Below are 26,566 nucleotides of genomic sequence, written 5' to 3'. Positions count from 1 at the left end.
GCAGAAAACAACGTTAATGTTTATATTGTGTTAAAATGAATGGGAGTGGTTCACCACAACAGTGCTCTCATTGTCAGGGATTTTGCACTCTAAGGCACTGGATGACTTCCAAGGAGGATCTTTTTCCTATCTTGTATACATTATACCTGGGATATTTGTGATGTATTATGTGAAATATGGGGGAAAATTGAGAATGGAAACTTGCTCATTGAAGATAATAGGAATTTTGACTGGTGTTTAGATTCTACCGAGAGGATTTATGGGTTGGTATTTATCTAGGAGTCAGAAAATCTGGATTCAGCTTCTCTATTAATTTCTGGATAGATGTTAGTATGTCACTTAACACTTAATTTTTAAGGCAGTTGGTTCTCAATAGTTTTATATAGCTCTGCCACTTCCTTCAGATCCCAAAGAGAGAATTCACAATCTTGTGAAAATTTAGCCATTAATCTCTTCCCTCTGCCGCTGTAACTTTCTCAACTCTTCCGATTGCCACATTTTAAGTGCCCTATCTTTTCAAATTATAGGTGGGGTTTTTTGTCTTGAACTTTATTAGGATGTAAGAACAGTATTAAACATTTCTCCAGTGCCTGACTGTATCAGTCCTAGGCTTTGTTATTAGGCCTAAAAGCAACACAAATAGAAAATAATGACATAGCTTGTATTGAATTCTATTGAGGCCAGTGATAAGTGAGTGCAACTACTGAAAATGAAGATGCAATATGCAAAAGAGAGTCCTGCAGCAAAATCAGAGATGAGAACAAAGTCCAAGGAACTTTCCCAGACACTAATCTAACCGACATGCACATATCTGTGTGTGTGTGGGTACACTGGGTTTTCATGGTAAGCTTTTGGTAGCAGAGGATCTACAGAGGTGGTTTCTGTGAGAATCTGTCAGAAGCTTCCCCCATGTCTGACAGAGCCAATGCCAGCTGGCTACAAGAATGACCTGCCACTAAGCAAGCTGAGCAATGGTGGTGATAAAATGCCGAAGAAAAATGAATAAATGCTGGACAGTGGCCAGAGAAGAGGAGTGAGAATATATGAGAGGAACAGCCCTGCAGACCCAAGGTCAGTGCAGAAGAAGGGCAGGAGGTGCTCCAGGCACCAGAGCAGAGGTTCCCCTGCAGCCCCTGGTGCAGCCCATGGTGGGGCAGCTGTGCCCCTGCAGCCCAGGGAAGTCCATGGGGATGCAGAGATCCACCTGCAGCCCCTGAAGGGACCCAGGCCAGAGCAGGGGGATGCCCAGAGGAGGCTGTGACTCCACAGGAAGCCCACACTAAAGCAGGGACCAACACTGGAGCAGTTTGTGAAGAACTGTGTCCCATGGGAAAGACTCAAGTTGGAGAAGTTCCTGGAGGACTGCCTCCCATGAGAGGGACCCCACACTGGAGGAGGGGAAGGGTGTGAGGAGTCCTGTCCCTGAAGAGAAAGGAGTGGCAGATACATGATAATGAAGAATGTAATGAACTTGATGCAGCCCCCATTCCCCATCTCCCTGTGCCAGTCTGGAGGAGGAGGTAGAGAAATCAGGAGGGAAGTTGAGACTGGGAAGAAGGGAGAGATAGAAGAAAGATTTTTAAAGTTCTTTTTTCTCATTTTCCTTCTCTTTCACTAACTAGCAATAAATTAAACCAATTTTCCCATGTCCAGTCTATTTTGGATGTGGCGCTAATTGAGGAGTCATCTCCCTGTCCATTTCTTTAACAGTGATTCTATGAAGGGACAGGATTTTAGAAGATGGGATCCAAGCATAGGACAGGGATTGTAACCAGTAGTAACCAGTTAAATCTGGTCACAAGGCTAGTCAAAAATGCCCTTTCCTTTGACTACATCCTTTAAATGCTATTGCTGAATAAATGTCACCAGTTCTAATGCTACACACAATACTTCCCACTGCAGAGCCTCATGCTGCTTTTTTACTCTGTGGCTCTTCCTTTTTTTTGCTCTCCTTCTGGCTCTGGACCAATTCCTTCTTTAAAATTCCTTTTGAAAGGTTCAGCTTGAGAACACTGTTCATTTAAGTACTGACAGTAGATTCATACTTTCAAAAGTACTGCTGTAGAGCACAGGAACTCACCAACTTCCCTTGATGAAATGCCTCATAGGTTTTTTTTTAATGACTCAAGGAAAAAAACTGGCTTGGCTCCTTTCCTCTCTCCTCAATGATTCAGCCACACAAATATGTAGCAAGATGTGTGAAAAGCCATTCTGTAAACAGTTATTTAAGCAAAACTAATGCTATTACATTGGTTTTGTACAAGTCCTATGTCAATCCTATGGGACACGTTGAATTTAACCCTGGCTTAAGTTTGTGTAAATGAGGACAACTCTTATTTGCTATCTGAGGTGCTGTCACAAATTCTTCTTGCAATACATGAACTTCCATTCTTCCAGAATGCTAGCCCTGAATGTGCAACATGGCACACAGCATGTATCACCAACAGAAAATCCTTCAGAGAAAGATGGACAGCATCTGGAGGGAGGCAAGCATCTGTTCAGACTATTCAAGGATTAAATTGATTGTCTCTAAATTAATTGGGCCAGGGAAAGGAGATAGCAGTTTGGCAACTGAACACTGCTCAGTGAGATGTAAATTTCATAAAAATGTTGGAGTACAGTGCAAGATAATTTATAACTGAGGTACCCTATTCCACTGGGCTACAAAATTGAAAGAGCTGAAGAAAAAAAGTCTGCAAACCTAATGCAGGGAATTCTTGGTGGCTCAGAGAGGTTGATAATAAGAGAAAGGATCCAGCACCTGGTTTTGGTAAAAAAACCACATGGATTCTTATAACCTTTCCTCTAAACATTCATTATCTGTAAATATTGCCAGCATGGGTCTAAGTCAGAGCTGTATGAGGAAGGGTGGGAAGGATTTTGAATGTATTTTTTGACATCTCTTTTCAGGGGATTGATTCATGTCTGGTGTCGTACCCAGTATGACTCAGCTGAAATGAGCAAAAAATTTCTTTGATAATTGTCTTTAAATTTTTTCTTCCTTTATCCCTTTAAGAAGCAGCATAAAGTAACTCAATCTAAAATCAAAGCAAAGGTACTGCCTCCCTTTTGCAAAAGTCTATTTAGGCTGGTAATTCTGGTTCCACTCCAACAGGAGGATCTCTCCTGTTACACATTCCCATGTATAAAATTTAAAACTAGCCCAAATATCTGGCTGTCAGACTGCAATGTCATCTCCTCTGGGAGAAGGAGTTTCTCCTGGTGAAGAAGGGTGTGGTAGGTTGACCCTGACTGGACACCAGGTGCCCACCAAAGCCAGTCTGTCACTGCCCTCCTCAGCTGGACAGGGGAGAGAAAATAGAGTGAAAAGTTCATGGGCTGAGATAAGGACAGACAAAAACAAACCTTGAAAACACCTTTCCCATCCCTTCCTCCTTCACATGCTTAACTTTAATCCCTGTTCTCTACCTCCTGCCTGACAGGGTTGCAGGGGGACTGTAAATGGGGGCTCTGCTCAGCTGTGTTGTCATCACATGTTATTTCTGCCACTGCTTCCTCCTCAGGGGGAGAAGTCCTTCCCCAGCTCCAGTGTGAGTCCCTCCCATGGGTGACAGTGCTCAACAAACTTCCCCAAGGTTGTCTTTCTCAGGGGCTGCAGTTGTCCATGAACTGCTCCAGCGTGGGTCCCTCCAGGGGCTGCAGTCCTTCAGGAACAGGCTGCTCCAGCGTGGGTTCCCCATGGGCTCACGAGTCCTGCCAGCAAACCTGCTCCACTGTGAGCTCCTTTCTCCCACAGGTCCTGCCAGGAGCCTGCTGCACTGTGGGCTTCCCACAGGGCAAAAGCCTCATTTGGGCACCACCCTGCTCTGGCCTGCGTCCCTCCAAGGGCTGCAGGTGGATCTCTGTTCCACCCTGCACCTCCATGGGCTGCAGGGGCACAGCTGCCTCACCATGGGCTGCACCAGGGGCTGCAGGGGAACCTCTGCTCTGGTGCCTGGAGCACCTCCTGTCCCTTCTTCTGCACTGACCTTGGGTTTGCAGGGCTGTTCCTCTCACGTGTTCTCACTCCTCTCCTTTGGCTCTTTTTTACTCTTTCTGTCTCTGACCACAATTGGCTCTGCACAATATATTTTCTTCCCTCTGCTAGAATACTATATCCCAGAGGCACTACCACTGTTGCTGTTGGGCTTGGACTTGGCCAGCAGTCGGCCTCTCATGGAGCCTGCTGGCATTGGCTCTGTTGCACATGGGGGAAGTTTCCAGCAGCTTCTCACAGAAGCCACCCCTGTAGAAGCCCTGCTACCAAAAGCTTGCCAAGCAAACCCACTACAAGGGGCTAATGTGAGAAAACTGACTTGGAATAATTAAAAGTTTCAGGAATGGAAATAGTGGTTGTTTCTGGACGCTGTTCCTCTCTCAACAGGTAGGTAAGAGTACCAGCATATTTGGCATGAGTCAATGGCCTCTACACTGGATGGCTAGAGGAGCTTGCACTGCTGACTGTTCATTAACAGTAAAGGAGGGCCCTTTCATCAGTGATTGCAGACTTTTTGCTAGAGGGAGAAGCAATTAAAGTTCTTTAAAATTGCCTATTCCTGAAGTATTTCTCATTATAAAGGATTGCAGAGGGAATTACAAATCTGCTATTTTTTCACCATGCGAGCACAGAATGAAACAGTTCCTTAATGCATTAATGTGATACTTGCAAATAAATGTGAGATAAGTTCTGGGACAAAACCAAGTTGTTCGAAAATCTGTGACACTCTAATGAGGAAATTGGGCAGATTAATTAAAAATAAAGTAATTTGACTCAATAAAAAGAGCTAAGCCAACATGATTTTTATTCCCATTTCTTTTTCCTTTTTCCACCCTCCAGGGAATAGTTTATAGTTTATAAAATGGGGGTTTGCCAGAACCAGGTGTCACTAAGTAAAAATCCCTCATGTCTAGTTACGTTTTACTCACTAAGATATAACATAGGAGATTGGTAGTACAAATACTGCCCTCACCTTCCTGAAAGAGAGGAAATGGTGTACTATCCATAATTAAAATGTTGATAGTTGCTTAGACCTAGAGACATTACAGAATGCATTCAGTCTCCCTGAGATACATTGATACATTCAAGAAACCCTATGGTCAGGGTGTAAGTGGGATTGCAAGCACATTTTTCTTTGCATTGTACCTCCCTCAGCTCTGTAAATTCACTCAAGGGCAAGAGATACTCTGTGGTTAGGAAACACTGCAGATCAATCTCTGCAGGTCACAGAGATTTCAAAGCTACTTTTCTACCAGGGTAAGGAGCTATTCAACATAGGAGAGCATAAACTACTTTAATTTTAGCATAGTACAGACTGATTTTGTTTTACATCTTCTCTGTTCTCTAGGTAAGAACGCTGCTTCCCACCTGTGATTGGGCACAGCCTGGCTCTCAGAATGATCCAAGTTCATCAGTTCCTGTTGAATTTAGCAATGGCGACTGGGTAAGAACTCTGGTTTCAGACACATTTTAAATTCAGTCTTAGGAGGAAACTGCAAATAGCAGCAGCATGCCTTTAGCTGGCTATTCAAAAATCAGTGATTAACACCACTGATTGCATGAGAAGGTGTTTTTAAAAGGTTTTCTAATTGCCCCCTCTTCCTAAAACTCATATCAGTTTTATGGGACTGCAGGTCCCCTCACTGATGCCACTTTGCCAGCAGCTGTTGACAAACATGAGCTGCTAAAGACAAGCTGAAAATACCTCTTGCTTTTTCACAGTACAGTACTCCTTACCCAGATTTATTCATTTATGTCTTCAACAGTCTTCACTACCTGTCTGTAGTTTCTTAGTTTTAAGTCAGGTAATAAGTTATTAATGTAACTTCAGATGCAAAATGTAGTGCCCACCCAACAGGGTTTGACAGAGATTCTGGACACAGTTTGATGGTTGCCTCAAGTTATGCCTAAGGGTTTTGTCCGCCCTCTGAAAAGCAAAGTGATATGGATAGCTAACCTAGGAAAGTTGCAAGTCAGCAGGCACACAGGGCCATGAAAGCACACAGCAAAGTAGAGCTAGCCCTGTGCTGTGCTGAGTTAGCAACCCCTTTTTCTCATCCACGCATCAGTTTATCATCCTCGTAAGTCAGAGTTTTAGTAATGCAGGCTTGCCCATGATACCAGCTTCAAAGTCAGCATGGACCGACTGGAGGAGTTTGCTTGCAGCCTCTGGATTCCTGATATTCCTTGGAAGTGGCCAAAGAGCTTTTGAACCTACTGTTGTCAGAGGTCCACCTGCCTCCAGCAGATCTATCTCCAGATGTATAAGAAAGAACAAAGTAAAGAAGCCAACGACTTGATCTCACTAAAGAATTACAGAAAAGCAGAAATGGAAGAAATAAACTCCCTCTTCCTCAGCATTTGCCAGTATGGACTGTGTCTCTCCTAAATATTACCCAAAGTCTCCTATGACTTTGACTGACTCCTATGAGCCAGTGGTCCTCTTAACTCAAAAGTCAGTGAAACAGGGTTTTGCACCTAATGGAAAAGCTGTTTTGACTGAACAAGTGCATTTCCATTAAAAAAAAATCCATTAGAAAAACTGATTATAATGCTCATACTTGGGCATATGAGAAGAAAAGAGACATAGAATGTAAGCCATTCATCATTTGTTTACAGATGCATCTCCCCAAAGGCTTAGTTGTGGTTTGATTATATACAGTAGTAGCTCATTTACACTAGCCCTAGCAGAAGGCAGTGGTGACTAAAAATGATTTAACAAAACTTTACACACAGCTTTTCCTTCAAATCATGCCAGGCTCTGCTGAAGTCAGGGTGATGAAGTTCACCTTACCTACGTTTAGATTTCCAGCCAGATGTTTTTCATCAAGCCTATTTTGTTCATCTGCTCTAGTTCGAGATCCATTGCTCCAACAGGCAGGACCTGTTCCTGTGACATACAGAGGCAGTGTCCTGTGGCCAGACAGATGTGGTCAAATGTGTTCCACTCTTAGTCTTTGCATTGGCTTAGTGGGTTCTGGCTGAGAGGTCAGCAATGCATTCTGGTGAGGTTAACCAGTTTTGGAGACCTCAATCCTGAAATACACATTGCATCACAGTATGTCACCCTTGAAAGAAGCAGTGCCCTGTAGTCAAGCCACAAAACCATTCTGCTGGAAGACATCTCCTCCTTGTTGTACTCCCTACAATAGTTACTGCTAGTTTCTACATGTTATATTTTTCCTGAACTTTCACTTTTCTTTTGTTTTTTCTCATTTCACTTCACCTCCTTATCATGTTTCTCCATTTTCCTCTTCATTTCTCAGTCTTATTGTCATTCCCATCCTGTAATCTGTTTTTCCTTTTTACTACTTTTATATAATTTATTGGTTTTTCTCAGCCATCCATCTCTTCATTACACTTCTTACACTTATACTTTCCAAAATCTTTGGAAGAGAAAATAAGTTCCATTCTGCTTATTCTGCAAAACATCTATTAAATGTGTTAATACACGTTGTATTTCTAAACAGTGTAATACATGAATGCAAATGAAAAAAAATTATATTCAGACTATTTTCACATAAATGTAAAATCCTTCTGAATACTACACACATTTAAGGGATAATAAATTATTATCCTGTATCACTTCCATCACTTAACTTTTATTTCCTTAATCATGTTCGTTTCCTTAGTCATGTTCGCACTTTCCTCAATTATTTTTGTAATACAGCTCAGCTCAGTCACTCAAAGCTCTTAGAAATCACGCCCACCTTGTTTAGTCTCTATCCTGCACAAGGAACAGGAATTCAACTGAAGAAGCAGCCTCAAAAATTGCTTTTCAATCTTCAGAATCATGCCTATCAGCCCTAAATACAACTAATACAAGTCCATCTGGCATGTTAATTGTTGCTTACCTCTTATCTATGCTTGCAAACCAGCTGCAAGACCATAAAATTTGGAAATACATTGAAATATGTTCCAAATATCTTCAGCAGGGTTACAAGCAATGTTTAGGTTTCTGTATGCAGTATAGAATGCAGGACAAGATTGTTCCTGGCTAATTAAAGCTAGGGACTGGGACATAAGGATGCTGGGGAGCTCTCCACATTCTATGCTGTAGAAGACCCTTAAGCTAATTTCAGGAAGGTGCGTGAACAAGTCAGCAGAGTTCTTCTGCTTCGGGGAGAAATGCATACACTGGGTTTTTCCATGAAGATACAGGAGGTTGCTCAGTGCCAGCTCAGCTCTCTCTAACCAGCCCTTTATCTCTTTCCTTTGCACAAATGTGAAGACAGGCTGAGAGAGTTGGAGCTGTTCCCCCTGGAGATGAGAAAGCTCTGGGGAGCCTTCCAGTCAGTACCTGAATGGTCCTACAACAAAGCTGGAGAGGGACTTTTTACAAGGGTGTGTAGTGATGGCACAAGGGGGAATGGCTTTTAAATTAAAGAGGGCAGGGTTAGATTAGATTAGATTAGATTAGATTAGATTAGATTAGATTAGATTAGATTAGATTAGATTAGATTAGATTAGATTAGATTAGATTAGATTAGATTAGATTAGATGTGAGGAAGAAATTCTTTACAGGTGGGCAGTGAGGCATAGGAACAGGTGGCCCAGAGAAGCTGTGAATGCTCCATCTCTGGAATTGTTCAAGGCCAAGTTGCACAGGGCTTGGAGCAACCTGTGGAAGGTGTCCCTATCTATGGCAGGGGGTTGGAACTAGATGATCTTTAATGTCCCTTCCAATCCAATCCTAATAATTCTATGATTTTATATATAGCAGAAGTAGCATTGTGGCACAGGGGAGATTTCATACATCCCTTATTCAGTCTGGCAGCCACAACCTGGCTTCTTCTGAAAATTTTCCAGAGCAATAAATACAAGGATTTTTGCTTGCAACCCCTGCTGCTGTACTTTGGAAGGAGTATCTGGAACTTCCAGCAGCAGATGGCCCTTCCACATCTTCAGAGTTCCTTGGTGGACCTTTGATCTTTCTGAAGTTGTTTCAATAAGCCAGCTGAGTCTGACTCAGAAGAAAAATCTAAGTTTAATCCCTCCTAATAACCCAATCTTATTACATTTAGAATCCTCCTGTAGTTTTTATATTCAAAAACAAGGTAGAAATCTTTTGCTGTCCAACTTCATTATTGCTTCCAAGGCTTTTCTAGGAGTAGCATAACCATTTTCCATGTGCTGCAAAGGACCTGAATCAGAAGCATGCTGGAGCTACTCTTCTCTCCCATGCCTGCAATGTGTGCTCTTGAGTGCTGGTGTAACCGGCATGGTTCCACAAAGCCATTGCTGACTTTTCTCAAGTGCTGCTGTGTCCCACTGGACAAGTCCTCTATTTGAGACAGGAAACATTGAGCTGTTTTTGAAGATGGTCATCTTCAAGTCAGTGAAAACAGCCTAAAACAGGCATGCAGCACCTGTTTACCTCTCTTGCTTGCCAAATAAACAAGTGGTGGAAAATATCTGGAGGGTACGCAGGAATGGCTTAGCACAAGGGCACAGCACTAACAGGGAAACTGTTGACTTGGTCTTCTCATTTGACTGTCCCTCCACATTGTTATATCAGTACAAAAGTCTTGGAATCACAAATTTAAATGCACTTAATTATTCATTTTTATATAGAGTAATTGTCCCTTTCCAACTCATCATGAAGGCCTTCAGTCCAAGGCATGTACATATGTATCACTCTAAGCATTTGGCTATTGCATAAAAAGCTTAGCAGTGTGAACTCCTATACTTTCCAGCTTTCCCTGCATCCCATGAGCACTGGTTAAAAGGGAAACTTCATGGGGACACTGCTCCCCTCAGAGCTGGTGAAACACACGAATTCATCCAGTTAGTCAAACAAAGGTGGAGCATTTACATAAACTGTCTACTCCCTGTCAGGACTGAGGGTCTAGAAATTTGCACAGATGTTTCTCACTTTAGTACAGTGCAAAGTGGAATTCCTTTAGTGCATATTCCCACGGAAGGGAGAGAAACAGTCACCTCCACAGGTGGTCTTACCCATGGGTTAACCACAAAAGGAGACCACTGATTTGTTTTTGTATGTCTGCCATAAAATGAAGTGAAAATAGCCCATGAGTGGCTTCCATTTCATTTGCCATACCTACCACATTGCCAGCCTTCATTGATCACATCTCAAATGTCTTTTCCTTGTGACCATCCCAGTCTGCTGCACCTCCTGTTCCATGGAGCACCCCATTCATGTCCCGAACTGTAGAGAAAGCTGACAACATACATGTTGTGTCAGCTGGTAGGTCTTCTCACACTGCTTCTATTACATGGGCAACAATATCACTTAAGAGCAGGAATGATATTTACCTTGAAAAGGGTGGGCACATGCGATGTGCTTTTACTAACGATGGACCAAAGGAAAGGGTATATCTGAGATCCTGTTCAAGTTATGAGAAACTATAAATGTCTGATCTGTATCTTTTTCCATTTTTTTACAAATTGAACGTTACATTTCAGAAGGGAAAAATCTGGATGTGTTGATCAGAGAACTGTTAACACCAGAGACTTATTAATAGTAACTACAGTACAAAAGCAGCTGTTTCCAGCTTTTATACAGCATTACATTTGCTTGATGGAGATAAAGAGAAATTACTCATGAGGCAATGGAAAGAAAGGTGTAGGAGGGTGAATCACATTGGAAGAATAGGAAAAAATGAAGTGGGGGCAAAATTTTTTAAGCATGCTGTGTCATCCCCAGTAAAAAGTAATTTGCTATATCAGTGGAATGCTATTAACTCCTGCTTGGTTGGGCATAATGCATGGTGGAGGAGGGAATATTTCAGTCAAATTGAATGACAGTAATTTTGGGGGAAAGAGAATGACTCTCATTACTTTTTTTTTCTAGAAGGAAACTCACTGGCATCTTCACATCTAATTCTGATTTGCAGGCAATTAGTGCACAGTTGCACAACTGGAGCCAAACTCTTGCTTTTAGCAGGGCACAGCACAATTGTCTAAGGCTGAAAATAAGTGAACACAAGACCACAAGTGTGAGAGCAGGGTGACAAACTTTTAGTGAAAACATGGTTTATCTGTTAAAATTGTAGTTAATTTTAGGTATGTTTCTTTTTGTTCCAATGACTGCTGTCATATTATTGATTACTCTTTGAAACAGAACTAAGGAATGCTCTGGAACAATCTCTGCTTCATGGATAACAGGTTATGTCAAATTATAACTAGCTAATCTACTATAATCTGCATATTACACAGGATTGACTGTCACACTGGATTTTTATGCAAGTTTATAACAAGAAATACTGCATTGTGTTACTCTCACTGCTTTTTTTCAGGATGACATATTCCATTTCCTCTGCCTAGGGAGACCTTTTGTTCCATAAGCAGAGATTGGAAAACAGAGATACTCATGTCAAAGTCAGACAAAAAAATACATGTAATAGAAGCCAAAATTAAGGGCTTAACCCAGACACAAAAAGTGACATGACTTACAGGCACACTCTAGTTTTCATGAGCAGTTTGTTTCCCTGTTGTGCTGCCAATATCTCTGCCACCTCCTGGTGTCCAAAGAGCTACTCCCAGCAGAGAGGGCAGTGACCTGGACTCTCATGGCTCCTTTATATTAAGTCCTCCACTATTCCTTACTGAAACCTCTCCTAGCACCCAGTCTGAGTCAATATACAAAATAAGGTGACTCGTTGCAAAATTTATAACCATCCCATGAAACCTTTCACTATTTCTTTCCCATTTGTGGGGCACGAAGCAGTCATGTGGCATATCTAAGGGGAAAAAAAATCCCCAAATTGTCCTGTTTTCTCAGTGTTATGCAGCTTTGGGGTATATAACCCATGCCTATGTAGCAATTGAGGTATGTAAAACAGGCAGGGCATGCCAGGCCCATTTCCCTTTGCACCAGGCTGGATCTCCAAGAGCAGTGCTGAGGGAAGCCCCAGGCTGGGTGCTTCCATCACGAGGCCAGCACCACATTCCCACATCTTGTTTCCTCTCCCAAAATACTGCTCAGTGCAGCAATTCTACAGCAGATCACTTAACCATTTCACTGTGGTAATCCAAAGGATGTCCAAATCCTTTGCACAAATATTGGGAGGAGTTTAGTGGGGAAAATATTACTCACAAACCCTTTACACTCTCCAGCTGATAACTTGTGCCCTTCATTCCCTGCACTTACACGACAGAGGTCAATACAACCAGGTCACCCCAACTCCCTGACCTGCTGCCAAGTGATCTATTTCTTTGAGTTTTGATCTTACTCTGCTCCCACTGCCTCTAGGGTTGTCTCAAAGTGCCACATCCCAGGGTATGCTTTGGGACACAGATAAAATCTTTGCTCTGTCACAGGAACATATGCTGCCCTTGAGGAAGTTGTTCTCAATTTAGGCTCAAGATTGTGATTCCTAAGATTCTGCTACAAACTGCCCCTTGAACACAGTTCTCATTTACTTCTCCAAGCCTTCTGACAGGTCTGGAGAGATTTGCTGAGGTGTTAATACCCAAGAATACAGTATTGCACGTAGGATAACAATGAAGATATTTTACACTCAAATACCTTTGCAGTGACAAGAAGGTTTCGGTGAGGAGAAAGGTGTAGGCAGTACTGGAAGGAGTGAGTCTGAGCAGCTTCTCGTTTCTCCCTGCTACAGTGAGTATCACACTTGAGACTGAGACCAAAAAACTCCAGCTAGAAGGGGTCTAAAGAGGAGGGACAGGACATGAGTAATCATTTCAGTTAAAAGAAACAATATTACTTGGCCACAAGCCTCCAGGCAATAAAGAATTAGTTTTTCTTAGCTAATGAGAAATTACACCTCTATAACATCTGAGCAAGAATGCAGTCCACTGAAAGTAATTCTTCAAGAAAGGATGTCAGAAAAGGCTAGGAAATGCACAAAACATTTTCACACCAGTGCAAAAAGGCAGTTTTGCTGAGAAACCCTCAGAACTGGATTTAGAGTAGTCCAAACTCATCCCAGCAATGCTCATGGAAGGTGCTGTATGTATCTAATGTAGCTTTTTCGGTGGCAAGACAGGGCTTTCTTGTTGTTTTTTCCTTTTTTTTTCTTTTTTTTTCCTTTTTTTTTAAATAACTAGCTATTATTCCAAGATCTGTCTATAGCTACCTTTATTAAAGAGTTGCATTTAGGTTCAGTAGGATGGAAGGATCCAAATCTGTGTTATTCCTGAAGGACTTTAAGGGGTACTTCAGTACCTAAAGGCAGTGTAACCAGTTTCCCACCTGCATCAGAAAGTGGTATAAGAATCAGATCCACACAAAACTAGGAAATTAGAAGTGCTTTCTAAAACATCTCTCTAAGCTATTGCCCTTTCCTTGAAGAATTTGAGGAAGCCTTGAAACTAAGAGACAAAACTCTGACAGTGATAAACTTCAAATTTTAGGGGTCTAGAAAAAAAAAAAAAAAAGGAAGAAATTAGAAAAAAAAAAAAAGGAAAAAGAAAGAAGAAATGCTTATAACAGCCTTTGTGGGGTTTTTTGAGAACCCTTTTCTTTTGCAAAAGGGTAGAGGGCAGACTGGGGAACGTCTGCATGTATACTAGGGCCTTGCCCTGACTGTATGCCAGGTGCCAACCAAAGCTGCTCCATCAGTCCCCTCCTCGGATGGCATGGGGAGAGCAAATATAACAAAAGGCTCATGGGATGAGATAAGGGCAAGAAGAGATCACTCACCAGTTACCATCGTGGGCAAAACAAGCTTGCTTTGGGGAAAGTAGTTTAATTTATTACAGATCAAGTCAGAGTGGGATAATGAGAAATAAGAACAAAACTAAAAACACATGTTCTACTCACCCCTCCTTCTTGGGCTCTACTTCACTGGTGATTTCTCTGCCTCATCTCCCGCAGTGGCACAGGGGGATGGGGAATGGTGGCTGTAGACAGTTTGTCACATACTGTCTTTGCTGCTCCTTCCTCCTCACAGGCAGGACTCCTCACACTCTTCCCATGCTCCAGCCTGAGGTCCCTCCCATGGGACTTCATGAACTGCTCCAGTGTGGGTGCCTTCCACAGGGCACAGTCCTTCAGGAGCAGGCTGCTCCTCTGTGGTCCCCTGGAGGATCACAAGTCCTGGCAAGAAACACTGCTCGAGTGTGGGCTTCTCTCTCCATGTTGCCAAAGGTCCTGCCAGGAGCCTGCTCCACTGTGGGCTTCCCACGGGGTCACAGCCTCCTTCAGACATCCCCCTGCTCTGGCTGGGTCCCTCCAGGGGCTGCAGGTGGATCTCTGCTCCACCCTGCACCTCCATGGGCTGCAGGGGCACAGCTGCCTCACCATGGGCTGCACCAGGGGCTGCAGGGAATCAGTTCAGCTGCCTGGAGCACCTCCTGCCCCTCCTTCTGCACTGACCTTGGGTCTGCAGGGCTGTTCCTCTCACATGTTCTCACTTCTCTCCTTTGGCTGCTGTTCCCCAGAAGTTTTTTCCCTCTTTTTATCTCTGTTAACCCAGAGTCACTACCACATCACTGATGGGCTTGGCTTTGGCCAGTGGCAGGTCACTCTTGGAGCCAGCTGGCATTGGTTCTGTCAGACATGGGGGAAGCTTCTGGCAGCTTCTCCGAGAAGGGTTCTTCTAACCCTAACACTGATTCTAGATTCAACAGCAGAATAAATACTCTTCCCATGCTGTTCTCTTCACTTACAGAAGACTGGGGCTCAGGCAACCATGCTGGGTTATGTCTTACTTGTATTTCTCTCTCTTTTCTCAAATGATTCATCAGAAGATTGAAAAAGGATCAAATGTATTTACTCTTTCAGACTATGCACTCATTTCCAGTAAAATACTTTATCCCTCCAGAAGGTTCTCTGCAGTTTTGGGAGTGGATATTTCATATTACCTCTCAGGAACTCAGGGTGACTGGTACACATCATGGCACCCTGTTTCTTTTTTCCTGTATTCAGATCACAGATCACTAACACATTCAGAGATGACAGGTCAGAATTTATGCAGATAAGAGCTCATATTTAAAATTTCCTTATATAAACATTAATTCTATTAAGATCTGTCAAAAAAAAAAACCTTCCAAACATTGAGAGCAAATGGGAGAGATTCAAAATTTATTAGACACTTCAGTCATAATTTGATCTGAGACTTTATTTTTTTTTATGTTCTTACTATAAAATTATCTGTGGATTATGAACAGTCTCTTTAAAGTTTTACATCATATCATTACACATCTTCACTAGAGCTCTTTTGAGATATTTCCTGTTAATCCCTGGATTTTTATTGGATACTTCTCACCTATAAATTCCAGAGAAATTCCAGTATTCCTAAATCCTTATTTTCCCAATGGATTTTCCCAAAACAACAAAATTTGCTACTTTATGCCTTGAGGAAAATCAAGAACTTCTCCAGACTGGCAGATGACATCTAGCAAATTTCAGCAAAATATTTTCTCTTTTAGTTTCTCTATTTCAATTTTTATGTTTTCTTTGTATTTTAGCAGTTAGATTTGGGTGTCAGGGACCCAAACTGCCTCACAGTGGATCTTTAACATTCAGTAGTTTTTATTTCCAGTGTTACTTTTTCTCCCTTTCCTTCTCCTCCATGTCCCTAGTTTTCCTTCTGCTCTATTCCCACCCTCTACATCTCTGTCTTTGCCCGACTCTCTCAGTGTAGGGCATTCAACTGCATTCGCACACAATCTTCTTTTTCTTCTGCATCATTACTGAAGAAACTACTTGACAACAATAATTACAAAGATCCCTGGTTTGCCACCTCATTCTGCCAAAAATATTCCCCTTAGTGCTAACCTTATATGTTCTAAATTTCATTTTCAGTCCCAGGAGAGCTTGTATTCAAGCTCATCTGAATCCTTTCTTGAGGTTTTCAACCACTGCAGTTCCTGCTCATTGCTTAAGGAAATGACGTGTTTTAATCCAAAAGTATAATAAACTAGTTCAACTGCTTTCCTTTCAATTACTATCTTAGCCATTCTTTGAAAAAAAATCCGGCAATACTTATTCTTTATAAACATAGTCTTTTCTTTTCCTCATGCTTCTGAGGACCAAGTGGTTTTTACCAGTAGGCTGGTCATCTATTTCTCTGCTAAGCTGGAAAACCTCCATAAAAGTAAATAACATGATGCCAGCTTTCCACTAGGCATTTTATCAAAGTTTATTCCTCTTCTTTAGAGGCAAGAAGTTCTGGATACTGGCCTTAACTAATATTTTCCAAAAGATCGTATAGACTTTTTCTTGGTTTGGAGCTGTCTGTTCATTTCGAGACATCTTGGATCTCGTTTGAAAGCATACAGACACCTTTGCTTGTTAGACACCCAGAAGTACTAGCAAATTTAAAACCACTAACATTCCTCCATTCCCACTGCCCATGAAATGCAAATACAGCTTCTCTATCTTGCAGGCAGATTATGGGGAAAAATATGTCACCATAACTTAAGATCTCAGATTCTGTGCTAATGAAGCAAATACAGGTAAACAGCTCCATAGACGTGAACTAGTATTTTCTTGCTTCTCCTTACATTATTGAAAATTTCTACACTTCAGCTGTGGTTATATTACTTGTGCTAACATATAAAATAGCATTTTTTATCCTACTGTACTTTGTCCTTCACAGACTCAGGATGAGTTGTTATCCCAGGGGAAATCACTGAAATGAGGAACATGAGCAAGATCAGGTTTCTGCAATACAAACCTGACTCAAAACATGATCTACACTTTGTAGGTCACATAGGAAGGCAAAATGTACCCAGTAATAGCTGTGATTGTTAGTTTATACTCAGTGGGATCACAAGTTGATATAATACCTGGTACTTTTTCTTCCATTTTAACCAGCCACCACAGGTCTTCTGAATCTTCCTCCTCAAACTGTGAACGGCTCTTAGACTTCAAAACTACAAAGAAGTCTTCCAAGCTCAAATCAAATAAAATACAGAGTGTCCACTGTGTAAACAGGTTCCTCCATGAAGAATAAACCTAATGAAGCCTGGTATCACACAGATCTGTGCTTAATGATGCTTACAGCTTTTTGCTTCCTTTTCTCCTGTAGCAAAATTCCCCATCCACCTAGAAACTGAAGAGGTAAACACTGGTGTAAGTTGTGGTTTCTTACAAGGGTTGGGAGTGCTGCTGCTGGAGCAGCAGCTCCATGGGCAAATGTGATAATCAGAACAGCTGACAGCCCCACAGGGTTCTTTTAAATGCATTTCCCCAAGTGATAGTTTTGAGAAAATTTTGAAGAGTATCTTTGGCAACTTTTTCAAGGTGACAGCTATGCCCTCTGCCAGAGTGGTGAATTCCCCTGAATGTGTGAAGGTCATCAAAAGCTGATATGACAGGCAAAGATCCTAATATGCAACTATGTAATTCATTGCCTTGGCATATCAGGCTAAAAATCTCAAATTTCCCAGAATAAAATGTCACCAAGGAGAAAACAGTGAGATCCATATGCAATCTACTTTGCAGGGAGAGAAGAGAAACTTGACATGTTTTTCTGCCAAAGAGAAAATGAAGTGATAATTCAGGTGTGATTGGCTGAAGTGATAATTCAGGTGTGATTCCCTCTGTAATAGATAAATGCCATAATAAGGCACAAAGATTGTAGACTAAATCTAGATCTATAAAACTGGAAATAAAATGCAGTTTTTAAGAAGGAGAAGCAACTTAAAACCAGCAACTGATGCAGAACTCAGAGCAGGTGAAGTGCTAAGAAGGTGAAGCCTCTATATAAGTTTCAAAACAGTACTAACTACTGTAACAAACGATACTTTTCTTGTAGCAGTATTGCCAAGCAACACTGCCCTAGGCTGCCTCCCACCAGCATCTTCACATGCACCCCAAAAGTCTCCTGGTCTGGACCTTCAACCAAACCATTCAGAGCTCACTCCCTTATCAGCTTGAAACTGTTTTAGCTGTTGGAGCTGAGACCAGTGAGATCAATGCAAGACCTGACACTGTTCAACATTTTCATCAACAATCTAGGAGTAAATATAAATTCACTGCAGATAAGTATTGTAGAGCTGATGATGTAAAAAAGAGCAGAGAGAAAAATAGTAACAGAGTCAGAACATTATTAAGAGCAAGCTGGTGTTGAGGAAATGATTTCATTTAAATAAGTGAAAATTCATATTCTTGGGAAAAAGAAATGCAATATTTATGCACCAAGGGATTTTACCAACAGTAAAATAAGGGTTATATTGGGCAGGGAGCACATACTGCAGAGCTGTTAGGAAAGACTAGAAAAAGATGACAAAAGATTATTTTTCAGTGAGAGAATTGAGTTGAATTACTTTTCAAAGATAATAAATTATGTCATTCAAATCCTGGAATACTTTTATGGGAGAAAACACAGTGTCCTATGGCTTGAATGGGGTTCTGATCTAGTAGGGAATAAAACCAAAAAATTTTAAAATATGTCTGGAAGCAAAAAGGAAATCTAACTTAGAAACTACAAACAAAATTCTAGCAGTGAGGGAGACTAAACTCCTTAGCAAAACACTAGAGAAAGTGTTGGATTTTCAGCCTCTTGATGTTGTTGCATAGTGACCTGATGCCTTTTTGTTTCAGGGCTGCGATTCTGGATGCAAAGCAACTGTGTGTAATGCATTTGGCTCAGGTTTGGTGATCTCCTGATGCCCTTTTCCATTTGTAAGCTCTATGAATTCTGTTTCTATTCTATATATGAATATTTTCTTTACACTTTCACAGCTGTTCCTTCTCTTGTTTCAGTTTCTAGCCAAATTGAGAAGGAATATAAAATCTTTTACCTAGCCTAACTAGAATCAGTCCATGTTTTATTATTAATACATATCCATTTCTGTTCCAACAGCTGGATGAGGAGAAGTTGAAGAAGGCTTTAGTCCCTTATATTCCTGGGCTATATATGTTTTCATATTTTTTTTCCAAATGCCAGTTAAGCACTGTGAAGTATGAAAGAAAACCACCAATGTAAAAGTGTATTTTTTGTGTATTTAATACAGCATTTTGCAAAATATATTCTGATGTTTTCTTATTCTATTGCCTGTGAGGCTTTTCAGCAGCATGTAATTATTCCAAACTGCATGATTTCTTGTAGATATTTATTTTGTCTCTATATATATTATAGGTCCAATAAAAATTGATCTAATAGGAGGTAAAATTAAAAAAATTCTCAGATTTGTGAGCTGTAGGCAATGCAGTTATTACAGGAAAGTTTGAACTCCTTTATCAGGCTTCAATTAAAAACACCATTTAAAAGGCACTTGATAACTGCAGCGTTCAGAGAGGCTGCAGGAGATTCACAAGATGAGAAGGGGCAGAGAAAGTTCAGCTCAAAAGAGAAATAAATGAACAATAAACAGTTAACCAGCCTTAATCAGGATCTGCTGACAGAAAGAGGTATTGGACTGGGTAACAGTTTCCAAAGGTGGAGAAGAGAAGGCTCCTGGGACACCTCATAGCACCTTCCAGTACCTAAAGGGGATTCATAGGATGGGGGCAAACTTTTTAGCAGGGTGTCTAGTGACAGAACAAGGGGGAATGGCTTTAAACAGGAACAGGGCACTGTTCACTGTTCACTATGAGGGTGCTGAGGCACTGGTGACCCAGAGAGGCTGTGGGTCCAGTATCTCAGGAGCAGAGCTGTGCACATCTTGCTGGAGGCACTTGAAGATGTAGAGGAAACTGTAAAAGTGTGTGTTGCTTGCCAGGAGCAGCCTCATGGAGAGCCAGCCTTTGAGAACCTTCACCAGTGCATTTACACAGATATTACTCACAGATAACTGCAAAACAAATTAAAATTAAACTCACCCTGAGGCAATAAATTTACCTTTCTCAAAATTAATAGCCAGGAAGACCATAAATATTTATGAGAATGGAGGAAGAAAATAGAAAAAAAGTCAGGTAGAAGTCATAATTTGTTCCTTTGAGTGTTGAATAGACACTACAGCTGTCTGACTGTGAAATTTAGTCTTTTCTATCATTAGATCTCTCCCTTCAGTTCCAGAGTCTTCTCCCCATGTCTCTCCAGAACAGAAAGACCAAGAAATGAGACATTACAAAGCCTACATTTTTAACTGTTTCAGCATTTTGCCAGTACTTCAGGGTCTGGAGTGTCCTGGAATGCGCAAAAGGAGAAATTATTTAAATTAAAATGTTTTGAAGCACGTGTCATAGAAAGTTGGTACCTACTTATTAATCTACCTATAGCTAGAAACAAGTAGGCACCTTCTTCTATCATCTCCATTCTGTGCAATAAAACAATAACGAAAGTTCTGAGACTCATAGCTGGGCTATAAAAAGCAACAGAGCCATTGGAATGGGATGTTTGAGACAAGCAAACATGAGGTGATAGCTCCTTGAGATGATCTGGCAGAAAGATTGGTTTCTTAGTGCATGTGTGTGTGCCTGCCATGTTACTTTGGCAAGAAAGAAAGAGGAAATGACAGGACAAGAACTGTATGTGTTTGTCCAATACAGCTGAGGGCATGGAGCCCTTTTTGTTGCGTGGTACTGGTTTTGCTGCACAAGCTGAAGCATTCCTAGAAATTTCAAATCAGTTAATCCCAGAGCTTCTCACATGGCTGCAGGGAGTAGGGACTATTCATGAATTAAGCAAATGAAGAGTGAAGCTACATTTGTAGATGGTATAGACAAGGAGACATAGAGGTTTGAGTTGCACACTGGTCTTTGCTAGTTATAAATCCTCCAGATGCCTAATGGCAGAGTGACCCCATATCAGTAACAGAGTTTAGGAAAAAGTTAGGAGAGTCTTACCAAAAGTTTCTATGATGTCATAATTTTCTATTAAAAGAACCAAACCAAAATAAAAAAAACCCAAATCAAATCAAAACAACAACAACAACAAAAACTCAAAAAACCAAAACCCAAACAAACCAACAAACAAACAAACAAAAAAAAAAACCAAAACCAATGAAACAAACAAACAAAAAACTCCCTAACAACTAAAGGAAGAAAAAAGTAAAGGCTAGAGAGGTTTTCATAATGCAGAGAAATTATATTTGCTCATGATATGGATCAAACAGAAAATCCTGTTTTGTGTGAAACTTTGATGGAGGTAATTGAACATGAGATGCCAATATCCTAACTTCTTACATACTATTCTACAGGGGAGGATGTGCTCCATGGGTAAGGCAGCAGCTAATAAATACTGCAATGTTCAGCAAACATTGCCCAAAACGAGCCACCCATATCCACATCTATGTGTGCAGAGCACTGAACATCTGCCATAACTCCCTGATGGATGGTCCATTCCTAAGTATGAATGTACTGATGTGAGCCAAGATTCTCCAAAGTAGCTGTCAGACCTGGGGATCTCCCTTGCATGCCTGGCTTGAGATATTGCAAAACAAGAACTTCTATTGCAGACAGTTCTGGGTAACTGCCCCTCCAGTTGTGATCATTTGATAGGAATACATTGTATTATTGCTCTTGAAGTGTCATCCTTCAGCAGCAAAGAAGAAGGGAAAGAAGAAAGAAAACAGGGAAACGGGTATTGGTTATTCTCACCTGCTTAACTACCATGGTGAGCTGAACCCTTGCTGATGCTGATACAAATATGAACCATTTCCTCAAAGCATAGCAGACTGAAGATTGTTTTACAGAGATGCTGCCCAGGCAATTCACAATGAGCTAGAGCTGTCTGTAAGTGAGAACACTGCAGACTTTATGGCAGGTACATTCTTGAGGGAAATGGATTTATTTGCTATGTTTGCTTGTCAAGCCCAGCACCTTTTCTTCAGTGCTAGTAAGAACTTTACTTTCTGTTCGATTTCAGAGTACTGTGATGGCTTTATAAATTTTTCTCTTTTAAATCATCCTTTTTTTATTGAACATCACTACTACTCTTGCCATATCACTTCAGCTAACTCAAAAATAACATGGAAAGGGAGAGATAAACCATACAGTCCCAACAAAAAATTTTTAAAACCCCCAGTTTCTCTCACAAATACAGGGATGTGAGAGTAAGGGCTGAAATATGGCAGTCACCAACAACTGCAAAGCCAGAAGTTACACAGTTTAAAATAAAATCTCCAGGCAAACCAGAGACTTGTTTGCAGCCACAGGGTAGTTGACCTCACTGCAGGACAAACCACACATTTCTTCCCCTAAGCCCCAAAAGAAACAAACTACACTGGGAAAATAATGTTGTTGCAGCAAATTTTGCTGGCATTGCAGTGTCTGTAAAGGATCATTTGTCATCAAATTGAACAACATGACTGTTGTAGGAGAATTGTGATGCCAGCCTGGCCTCTGGCAGTCTCAAAATCCATAGCCCTGTTCTATATAAGAAGAGAGCATTATAATTTATGACATTGAGAAGGGTCATTCTGCTCCGTTTTAATTAAGAAATGTAGCACTTATGATACAATAAAGGAAAAAAAATGTTCAATAATAAAATGTTTGACAAGCTTCTTTCAAACCATAGCTTTGTCTCCAGAAGAAGATGCAAACATTTACAGGACAAAACCATAGAAACTGTGATAGCAACTGGCACTGCATGTGACAGTGCCTGGCGAGGCATGTTACTGAAATAAAATGTAACATGGCAGAAATGCAATTGCAAAGAGGAAAGATAATCAGCTGAGCTGGCTGAATCTGATGAAAACAGAAACTGTCTGCTGACTAGAGGAGGAAGGGAATATCTGGAACAACAGGAGCGTGACTGGGGCAGATTTTTGTGAACAAAGCACATCTTCAGTGTGTAGTCTGAGGCTGTAGAAAGTAGGCAGGACAGATGGTGAGTCCCAAAGTAGCCTATAAAGGCCTCAGGGAAGAGCAGAGGCCACTGCTTCTTGCTGGTGATTTTCTCAACAGCAGATCAGGTCCTGGTAGCTACGATCTCCCTGGGTTGTCCCCATGCACTTGGACTATATCCAGAAGGATGTTCCAGTTCCAGTTTCCATCCTGGATCTTCATCTCAGCTTTTTCAGTTGCATTTCTGCTCAGACGTGGTCCACACCAGTGCTGCTCTCATCTCACCACCCCAGCATGAACAGTGTGTTTTCCAGGTCTGAACTGAGTGACTGGAGACCGGAGGGCACCTCTAGATGTTTGAGATACAGCCCAAGTGCCCCATGAACAACCTTTGGAGCTTACCTGAGGGTCTGTGCTGCACTCACAAGACCATGGCTATTTTAAGAAGATTTTATCAAGAAGCTTCTTTCATGGAGCTGAGTGGAACTGAATTGAATTGAATCGAATATACCTAATTTTGTTTCTTGGATAACTCTGCTGGACACAGGCACATTTGCTTATTAGAATCACCATCAACTGAATCCTTGAACTTCCCCATATTCTCACCTTTTAAAATCAGCTGTGACACCTGGGTTCAATAAAACAAGCAGAAATTTGAGATTCACAATAAATATAATTCAGATATGCATTTAGGAGATACAGGTGATTTGAACGAACAAGGCAGAGCATAAACAGCTCACAGCATGATGATGAGTAGCATGACTTTGTCTAATATTGAGAGCCAGGGACAGAGCTAGCCTTGCATTCTGAGCCAGGAAAGATCATTGGTTGCAAGGCATAGCAGTGACTTCCAAGAAAATAGCTTAGGTAGGAAGAGAATGGGTAATTTTAATAAAAATGTATATGAAATATATTTATTTTTATATATAAAAAGATTCTTTCAACCAAGCTGTCATGAGTTCAGCAATTAAAATAGAAATATGGAACTTTAAATGGCAGAGAATTCACTAAAAAATAGAAAAGTAAGGAATTCCCTGGTGACAGGTATGGTGAAACATTAGGTTGGGAAGTCACAAAATTATCCATGGACTGATCAGACTCAGGAGAGAGAGCATTCAGATGCAATAACCCTGCAGATGTTGCATATGCACCATGGGTTCTAACAGAAACTTGAGACAACAAAGAGTTGCCAAGTGGGGGGAAAGCAGGGAGATGAATTTGATCCAACTATCCCCGCAAATGGTCTCAGCAAAGTTTTGGAGATTAAAATAATACCTGTGTTGTAAAAGCTGTGTACTCTTTGAAGGGTGGCTTGTAAGGCTGACGAGATGAAAGAGGCTAAGTTCCCACTGACAGACTTATTCTTGTATATACTTAGGTCATGTTTAGTAATAATAAGTTTGCTGAGCCTTAGCCTGACATCATCTGGAGCCTACTCAGCAGTAGGAACAAATGGATTCTCTATCTTGTGGGCCAGAACTGCTCCAATAATTTATTACTCAATATGAATCCATTAACAGTAAAAATGTCATAGGCTTTGGAAGAGATGGTGTAGGACAAATGATGCTGAAAAACTAACAAATCCTCACAATGATTTTATTAACCCTGGGGAAGTATGAAAAAAGAGCACTGGGCTTGGTTTCCCAGGACTTTGGTCTCAGGGCTGGTGATTGAAACCAACAAAAAAAAAGTTGTGTTCTGCGAAGAGATTATTAGATATGAAGATGGCCCAAAAAAAAAAAAAAAAAGGTCTGAAATTTACAATGGCATTTATATGTCGACATTTAGACGGCAGGATACATTAAAGATTATTTGAATTTTGGAAAGTTGCTGAAAACTAAAATATAGAACAATCAATTCTCCCTAAGATACAAATGGGAATGTTCCCAAATAAAACTTTGTTTCTGAGTGCATATGTAAGAACAAAACTGAAAGGACTTCACTGACTTCAGTAGTTTGTGCTCACTCACTCAAAGTCAAATAAATCCATCAGGTCAAGAGACAAATATTGTACAGCATACATCATTATCCAGAGACATCATGAAAAACACTTCACAAAATGCCACATCCACAAATTTTAAGAAGCAATTGAGCTGTTCAAAAACCACTAACGAAACTATGACCTAAGGAAAAGGAGTGCTGGGGGACACATGTACCTTTTACCTGCAAAATGACAGAAAGGCCAAAGCTCAGCAGTATGAGGCAATGATGCTGAGCCCCAGAGAAACTAATTTTCTCAGGAAATATGAGGGGAGTCTGTTAGGAGCTGCCAAAGTTGGTAGCAGGAAGGAGGTGAGGTTGCCAAAGCTCCATGTCCAGCGCACAGTGAGGCTGAGCATAAATTCCTGATAAGCACATGACCATGTGTATACACACCCCAAGCTGGGGCTTGAGCCAGGTAAGGGAAAAGGCAGTAAGAAAGGGGTCCTGCAAGGTGGGATATTGCTTTTTATCATGCCAATGTTCTCCCTTACACAACTGGCTCTGGTGTGGAAACTCCCCTCCAGGGGAGGTGTTAGGACGTTGTCATGGGTGGGAGCAGAAGCTTCAGCCAGGTTTACTAAAGAAGCCCTCCCATGGAGTCACAAGGTGCAGAAAGGATCTCCTTGCTTTCTAAACTCCTTCTCAGAGAGGAGCCCAGGCACAGCTGAATTGAGTCCTAGTTTAGTGAGAAGGCAAGAGAGACTTCCCCAGTCAGGCACAGGGCATGGACAGACTGACACCTGTACTGACCATTCCTGGCTCACATGAGATTGACACAGAACCTTAAAATTCCATTTTTCCCAATACACTTTGATTCATCTCTTCTCCCACTTTTGGTTGCTACTCCAAATTTCCTTTACAAGTCCTGTACATATCCAAAACACACTTCCCATATGTTCCTTGCCCCTTTAAGCAGTAACACTCTCAGTTTATGCAGTGATCCTGAGAGATGCTCCCCAGTCAGCCCTCTTCGGTGATTTTCTCACCTGGACCATGGACTGATTGCTGTGCTGTGAAAACCCTAGAAGTTGGGTGAGCACTCCATTTCTGTGATAAGGATATTTTGGTTCCCCCATTCCTTTGAGTTGACAGAGATTGGTCTTTAGTCACACCAGTGGCCCCTGTTCCCTTTCCTTGCAGTGCTACAAGCCAGGTTCCTAATAATTTGGTGCAACCTGTGAAACTTGCTCCTTTGAAATCAACCTTTATCCTGTAAGAACGGAAAACAAAGTGAATTAATCTGAAGAGGGGTTCATGCACTCACAGTTGTTCCTCTGTGCTCCTTTGTGTCTGTGGAGATGAGTGCTTTGCCATATAACTTTGCAGATCCTTTTTCTGTAATTTGAGAGGCACCTCCCTTTGCATGCAGAGAAACTTCTGCTGAAATCAAACTGAATGTCTACTTAGATGCTGCTTTCTACTCCCCAGCTGCTGTCTGCTTGGAGTGAAAATTGAGATAAATTCTTGATTGTTAATAAAAACATTTTAGGAAAAAAAAATTTAACTAAGAGTAAAAAATTTACTGCTATCAGATGCTACTCATCTAAGCATTCTAGAACTTGGAGATGAAACCACTGAGCTACTAATATTGAGTACAAAATAATATTTAGACCAGTCTCGGTACGTATGTCCAGAGGTGCAGTCAGCTCACAGAACTACATTACACTAATCAGAACCATATGGGAGTCTGAAGGGTAACTCAGCTAACTGTGGGCAAGTGTCAGACTTCTCGTGTCATGTTAAGATGGTCCAGGATGACCAAAACATCTGTAGATAACAGACAAAACCATGGAGAAGGTTCTTCTTCCTTCCTGAAATCCCATCAAGATGTTGCAGTGGTTTCTCCCATGGATAGAATGTGAAAAATGAACGACAAAAGATGTTAGCTGTACTGCTTATTTCCTACCAGAGAATACTTTGACACTTTAGAAATTTGTAAGCAGCAGAAATACTGATTAATCCATACAGAACCAAATAAA

This window comes from Poecile atricapillus, chromosome 1, assembly GCF_030490865.1.
Source record: "Poecile atricapillus isolate bPoeAtr1 chromosome 1, bPoeAtr1.hap1, whole genome shotgun sequence".
Lineage (NCBI taxonomy): Eukaryota > Metazoa > Chordata > Aves > Passeriformes > Paridae > Poecile > Poecile atricapillus.
The sequence above is the reverse complement of the archived record's forward strand: the minus strand, read 5'-3'. Positions refer to the sequence as shown.